Raw genomic sequence first — 6,498 nt, 5'->3', positions numbered from 1 at the left:
ATCAAATAGTTTCAGAGCTAGCAGAGGCCTTAGAACTGGTTATCCTCCCACCAAATCTTCACTGGGCAGTTACAGAGTGTCACTGTCTGCGTGAGGCACTGCAAGTATAGTGAAAGCTAAGACAGCCCCTGTCACAATATAGTATTAAGTGAAAAAATTCAGATGATTTCATTTTTGATGTGTGTATGTGAGAGAGAGAGAAAGAAAGAGAGAGAGAGAGAATAGAGGTAGGGAGAGAACATTGAGAGGATGCTCACCAAGACATCAACAGTAGTTATTTCTGGATGGGCTTTTATTTCCTTTTACCAGTTTCTATCATTTTATAGTGTTTCTTGATAAGCATGCTTTGCTACTGTCTTAAGAAAATTAAATAATAAAGTGTTCCTTTATTTTAATGATGTCGCTTCAGAAAATGCTACCAGGTGAAGTAAATTTGAAGCCAGGATTACGAAAGTAAATGAACTGGAACAGGTGAGTGAGTAGCCAGGACGAGCCATTTCTCACAGGGAAGGTGTACAGCAGGGAGCCCCTGCACTGCATGAAGTGTGTTTGGCAGTCACAGAGGACAGGCTTAGTGGCTCCATGGTGGATTTCACTCAGTGGCAGCAACACTTGACCACCAACAACTATGGCAAGGCAGCTTTGCCATCCTGATAGTTTTTGACACTAATTTCTACTGAGTTTCCTCAAAGAATGTTTCACAGAAAACTAGTTCTCAAAATATTAGTAGGTAGAATTCTATTAAACAAAACTAGCACAATTATTTATAGAAAACATACCAAAGCATTTATTATTCTATGATACAATGAAAACAGAGAGTATAGTGCTTCCCAAATTTGAGAAAAAGTAATTCTCCCTGCTTTTCCTTTCTTTCCTTCTTCCTTTATTCTTTCTTCCTTTGTCTTTCTCTTTCCAGTGGGGACAAGATAATTTCATGGAACGGGTGTCATTTGGCACATACTTGGACAGCTCTTACTCTGCCAGATGTCACACCAATGGTTTATGGGCTATGATTTATTGTGTTTGTCAGTATAGCTCTCAGTATTCCTACCACCAAGCACAACAGCTAGCACATAGAAGAATCTCAATAAATACTTGTTAAGTAAGTGAATGAACTCTTTTTCCAGCTGGAACCATGGAGGGTGGAGAAGAGAAGAAGAAGAAGGTTCCTGCTATGCCAGAAACCCTTAAGAAAAAGGGAAGGAATTTTGCAGAGCTGAAGATCAACCGCCTTTGAAAGACGTTTGCCCAAAAGATACTTCAAAAGGCAAGGAGGAAGCTTATCTATGAAAAAGCAAAGCACTATCGCAAGGAATACAGGCAGATGTACAGAACTGAAATATGAACGGCAAGGATGGCAAGAAAAGCTGGCAACTTCTAGGTACCTGAAGAACCCAAATTGGCATTTGTCATCAGGATCAGAGGTGTCAGTGGTATGAGCCCAAAGGTCCGAAAGTTGTTGCAGCTTCTTCGCCTTTGTCAAATCTTCAGTGGAGCCTTTGTGAAGCTCAACAAGGCTTCAGTTAATGTGCTGAGGATTGTAGAGCCATATATTGCATAGGAGTACCCAAATCTGAAGTCAGTAAACGAACACATCTACCAGCGTGGTTATGGCAAAATCAGTAAGAAGCAAATTGCTTTGACAGATAATGCTTTGATTGATCGATCTCTTGGTAAATATGGCATCGTCTGCACGGAGGATCTGATTAATGAGATCTATACTGTTGGAAAACACTTCAAAGAAGGAAATAACTTCCTGTGGCCCTTCAAATCATCTTCTCCACAAGGCGAAATGAAGAAAAAGCCACCCATTTTGTAGAAGGTAGAGATGCTGGCAACAGGGAGGACCAGATCAACAGGCTTATTAAAAGAATGAACTAAGGTGTCTACCATGATTATTTTTCTTAGCTGTTTGGTTAATAAACAGTACCTGCTCTCAAATTGAAAAAATAAATAAAATAAATAAACAAATAAGTGAATGATTGAACTTCATTAAGAAAATGAATTACTACAAAACTCTATACTCTCTTATCTCACCTAGATTTGACTTGCACTTTCCTACAGAGCAAAGAAGTCACCCAGGTTCACAATGAATGGCCCAACTTAGACAGTTTACCAAGGCACAGAAGAATTCACAATCTAGATCTTCTCGCCAGGACTCTCTCCAGTGGCTCTCCTACTTGCAAATATAATCATCTTCCCAGAGGAGAGTCAGGGACAAACCAAGGAGTAAGATTTGTTGCTCATCTTGCAACCTCTTTCAATGAATTCAACTTGCTTCACAGGAGTCCATTGGGAATGCCCCCCCCAAAAAACAGTCTCTTGTATTATTTAAGTGAACACATGACAGTCAGTGCAATAAGGACTTGCCTTCCCCACTTCCCCATCAAAAGTTTAGCGAGGACATGGTTTTCCCAAGGGAAAAAAGGAGCATAGTCTTATAACAGCTGTTCCACAGAATAGACTGTACGTGGATTACAACTAAGTCAAGTCAAGAAGAAATTATGTACAGTCTTATAAAAGAGAGATGTGTCTTGAACTGAGAAAGTGCATGTTCTCTCAAATATTTTCCTGTCCCCAAAAGCTTAGCCCCTTCAGTACTTGGTGTCCCTACCTTCTGCCAGCTTCTGACCCTGAGGAATGATGAAACCTCATTTTTCTAGGAACTGAAGGAGCTCTTTAGCCCTTCAAAATACAGCAAAGGAAAACTCAATGCAGCCAAAATTCAAGCCTAAATTTGAAACACAAATATGTAAACTGATCATGACGTCCACATCCTACACAAATACAACTTTCTTTTAGAAAAGAAACCCCTGCTGGTTGTGCTGTAAGTATTTTAGGCAAAATGCTTTTAGGTCTAAAGCCATTTTAAACTCTCAAAACTTTATACATCCAAGGAAAGCAAACTGAAAGTGAGCATCACTAAGTTTACTCTTATTTCTAAGATTAATTTTAACCTTCCTAGATTTCAACACTCATGCCGTTGTCCAGACTACTAGATGCAGCTGCAATGAGGGATTTCTTAAGTCACATAGGGAACCTGGACTAAATTACTCTGGAGGGATATGTGCCATTTCTAAGTTTGTGGTTTCCTTCACTATGTTTAAAGCAAAGGTTATTAGGCACTAATGCTGCACAGATTTTCTAAATACTCTGTATTTGCCAGTGGTGGAGCCAGATGTGGACCACATTAGGAGAGACATGCGTGACAGCGTTTTCCTAAATGTCTGTGATGAATTATAATTTGCAAAGGGGAAAATTGTAGCTGTGTGGTGCCAGGATAAATTTCCTCCAAATACCACTCCCATCAGGTCATTTTCTCCTCAGGGTGAGTCACAGTTCCTTTTGAGGAAAATCTAAAGTCTGGCATTAGAGGCCTCAGTCATCTGCTCTTCCTCCAGACTATCCCAAAGGATCCCTGTATGCCAGGACCACCTCTTGACTCTCCTCCTGTGTATTTTGCTTGGGTGGTTCCCTCTGTCTGGAATACGTTGCTCTTACACCCTTCAAAACGTTGCTCAAATCTCATCATTATCAAGGAGCCTTCCCTCCCCAATCTCCCTCCACTGATTATTCTTCTGTATTCGGCATTCACTGCAGGTATCCATAGTTGTTGCTATAACTGTTGGTGGTGGCCACTGGAAAGCTCAGCATCGAATGTGAGGCCCCATAAAGCAAGTGTGGGGAGCAGCCTCCCTGGGGGCATTTGTGCACTTTCCACTTCCCCCTTCACTGTGGGTCCCATCCTTGATTTTGCCTTGCTTTTTTATCTGCTTTGTTATCTTGATTTATTTTTACATTATATCTTAAGTTCTTTCTGAACAACAAAAGAGTGAACATGTGAGTCTTTGAACTACGTTGGCATGTGTTTTTTTCCCAGCACATGTTCTCTGTGAATGTCTGAGCTTCCACTACTTCATACGCTCCTTTGAGAAAAAAATAATCATCTCAGAACCAAGATGTCTTCCTCTGTTCTAATTTCTGGAACTTTTTTTTGTTCTTCCTTTGATTAAAAGAGTATGTGTGCAAGACCCCTTATGTAATATCATCTACAACCCAGAATTATCATCCCATGTTACACATGAAAAAGCACATAATCAAAAGACTAAACAGACAACCCATAGACTGGGAGAAAATAGTCACAAACTATGCATCCAGCAAAGGACTGATATCCAGAATCTACAAGGAACTCAAACAAATCAGCAAGAAAAAAACAAATAATCCCATCAAAAAGTGAGCAAAGAACACGAATAGGCAATTCTCAAAAAATATATATGAACAGCCAACAAACATATGAAAAAACATTCAACATCACCTTACTCCTGTAAGAATGCTCATAATTAAGAAGTCAAAAAACAACAGGTGTTGGCATGAATGTGGTGTAAAGGGAACACTTTTACTCTGCTAGTGGCAATGTAAACTACTAAAACCACTATGGAAAACAGTATGGAGATTCCTTAAAGAACTAAAAGTAGAACTACCATTCAATCCAGCAATCCCACTACTGGATATCTACCTAAAGGAAAAGAAGTCATTATATGAAAAAGACACATGCACATATGTGTTTATGGCAGCACAATTCACAATTGCAAAGATATGGCACCAACTTAAGTGCCCATCAGCCAACAAGTGGATAAAGAAAATGTGGTATATATACAACGTGGAATACTACTCAGCCATACAAAGGAACAAAATAATGCCTTTTGCAGCAACTTGGAAGCAGCTGAAAGTCATTATTCTAAGTGAAGTAACTCAGGAATGGAAAACCAAATAAAGTATATTCTCACTTATAAGTGGGAGTTACGTTATGAGGATGCAAAGGCATAAGAACAACATAATGGACTTTGGGGATTTCGGGGGAAGGGTGGGAGGGGCATGAGGGATAAAAGACTACATATTGAGTACAGTGTACACTGCTTGGGAACAGGTGCATCAACATCTCAGAAATCACCACTAAAGAACTTATCCATGTAACCAAAAACTGTACCCCAAAACTACTGAAATAAAATAAAATTTTTTAAAAAACTAAATGGTTGACCCAAAGTCACCCAGTGTATAAGGCAGAGTCAAGACTTGAACCCAGGCCAGCCTAACTCAAAATGCCCTGACTCTGTATTCGCTAAAAGTGTCTAGCACCAAAACAGACACCATGAAGTGTCTAGCACCATAACAGACACTCAGTGACTTGCACTAATTCATTGTTGAAGTATGACCCAAAACATTTGGTACAGAATTGAATAAAACCATGATAGCAAAACTATTGAAAACTGAGCTTGCAAAATTGGTAGAATTGGCCTCATGAAAAACTGAACAGATTCCAATGAGGTCTATCGGAGGAAGACAACACAGATCTACAAAACACTCTGGATGTGGGTGAATAGAATACTAGAAGAGATGCTGTGAGCTGATGTCCAAATATGAATACAAAAGAAAAAGAATAGATGGGCAAGCTGGTTTAGATTTATAGGTCCAGGGCAAACTGATCCAACTGTGGAATCACTGAATCTCCCTTGGGTTTCAATGAGGGTATCCTTGGTAGTTACCTTCAACCCTGAGGGGTTTGACAAAATGGGACAGACAGGATTTTTACACCTGAAGCCAGAATATAGAATCTTTGTTCATTGAGAATCTTCATACATGTTACCTTCTCTAATACTTTCCCTAACTTCCCCTAGTGTTTCATGTTTATTATATTTACACATGGTCTTATAATGATGTGTCTATGTCTGTCTTGCTATGTTGCCCAGGGTGGTCTCAAGCTCTTGAGCTCAACCAGTTCTCCCACCAGAGCCTCCCAAAGTGCTGGGATTACAGGCGTAAGCCACTGCACCTAACCTAATTCTGAAACTTATATGGAGGAACAAAGACCCAAGAGTAAATAAAGCACTCCTGAAAAGGAATATCAAGACTTATTCCAAAGCTGAAATAACAAAGACGGTGCTGTACTGGCACAGAAATAGACAAATTGTCCAGTGGAACAGACTAGAGAACCCAGAAACAGAGACAGAGAGAAAGAGAGAAGGGTGGGTACTTGAGGATGGAAGAGAAGGCACTGCAGATGACAAGGAAACAATGAACTGTTCAATAAATAGTGCGAGGCCATTGGTTACCTACATTGGAGGAAAAAAACTGTGACTAATCCCTGCTTTGCACCATGCAGAAGAATCAAATGCTAGTAGATTTAAGATTTAAATACACAAGGCAAAACTCTTAAAACTTTTGAAGGCAACATGGGAGAATATCTTTAGAACATCAGATTAGTGAAGGTTTCTTAAAGAAAACAGAAAACTATGAAAGAAAAATATAAATTTGACTACATTCAAATTAAGAACTTTTTTTTTTTATTATACTTTAAGTTCTAGGGTACATGTGCATAACGTGCAGGTTTGTTACATATGTATACTTGTGCCATGTTGGTGTGCTGCACCCATCAACTCGTCAGCACCCATCAATTCATCATTTATATCAGGTATAACTCCCAATGCAATCCCTCCCCCC

The 6,498-nt window shown here is 39.5% G+C and overlaps 1 pseudogene across 1 annotated transcript; it reads left to right on the top strand.

The window, feature by feature from the left end:
* Positions 1–1,135: 1,135 nt before the first annotated feature.
* LOC108520876 (60S ribosomal protein L7 pseudogene) lies at positions 1,136–1,950 on the top strand (annotated as a pseudogene). Its single transcript, XR_001883046.1, has one exon. The product of XR_001883046.1 is annotated as a 60S ribosomal protein L7 pseudogene (transcript).
* Positions 1,951–6,498: the final 4,548 nt, after the last annotated feature.

Source organism: Rhinopithecus bieti, unplaced genomic scaffold (genome assembly GCF_001698545.2).
Source record: "Rhinopithecus bieti isolate Rb0 unplaced genomic scaffold, ASM169854v2 scaffold_52032, whole genome shotgun sequence".
NCBI lineage: Eukaryota > Metazoa > Chordata > Mammalia > Primates > Cercopithecidae > Rhinopithecus > Rhinopithecus bieti.
Note: the sequence above shows the minus strand (reverse complement) of the source record. Positions and strands in the feature narration are given on the sequence as shown.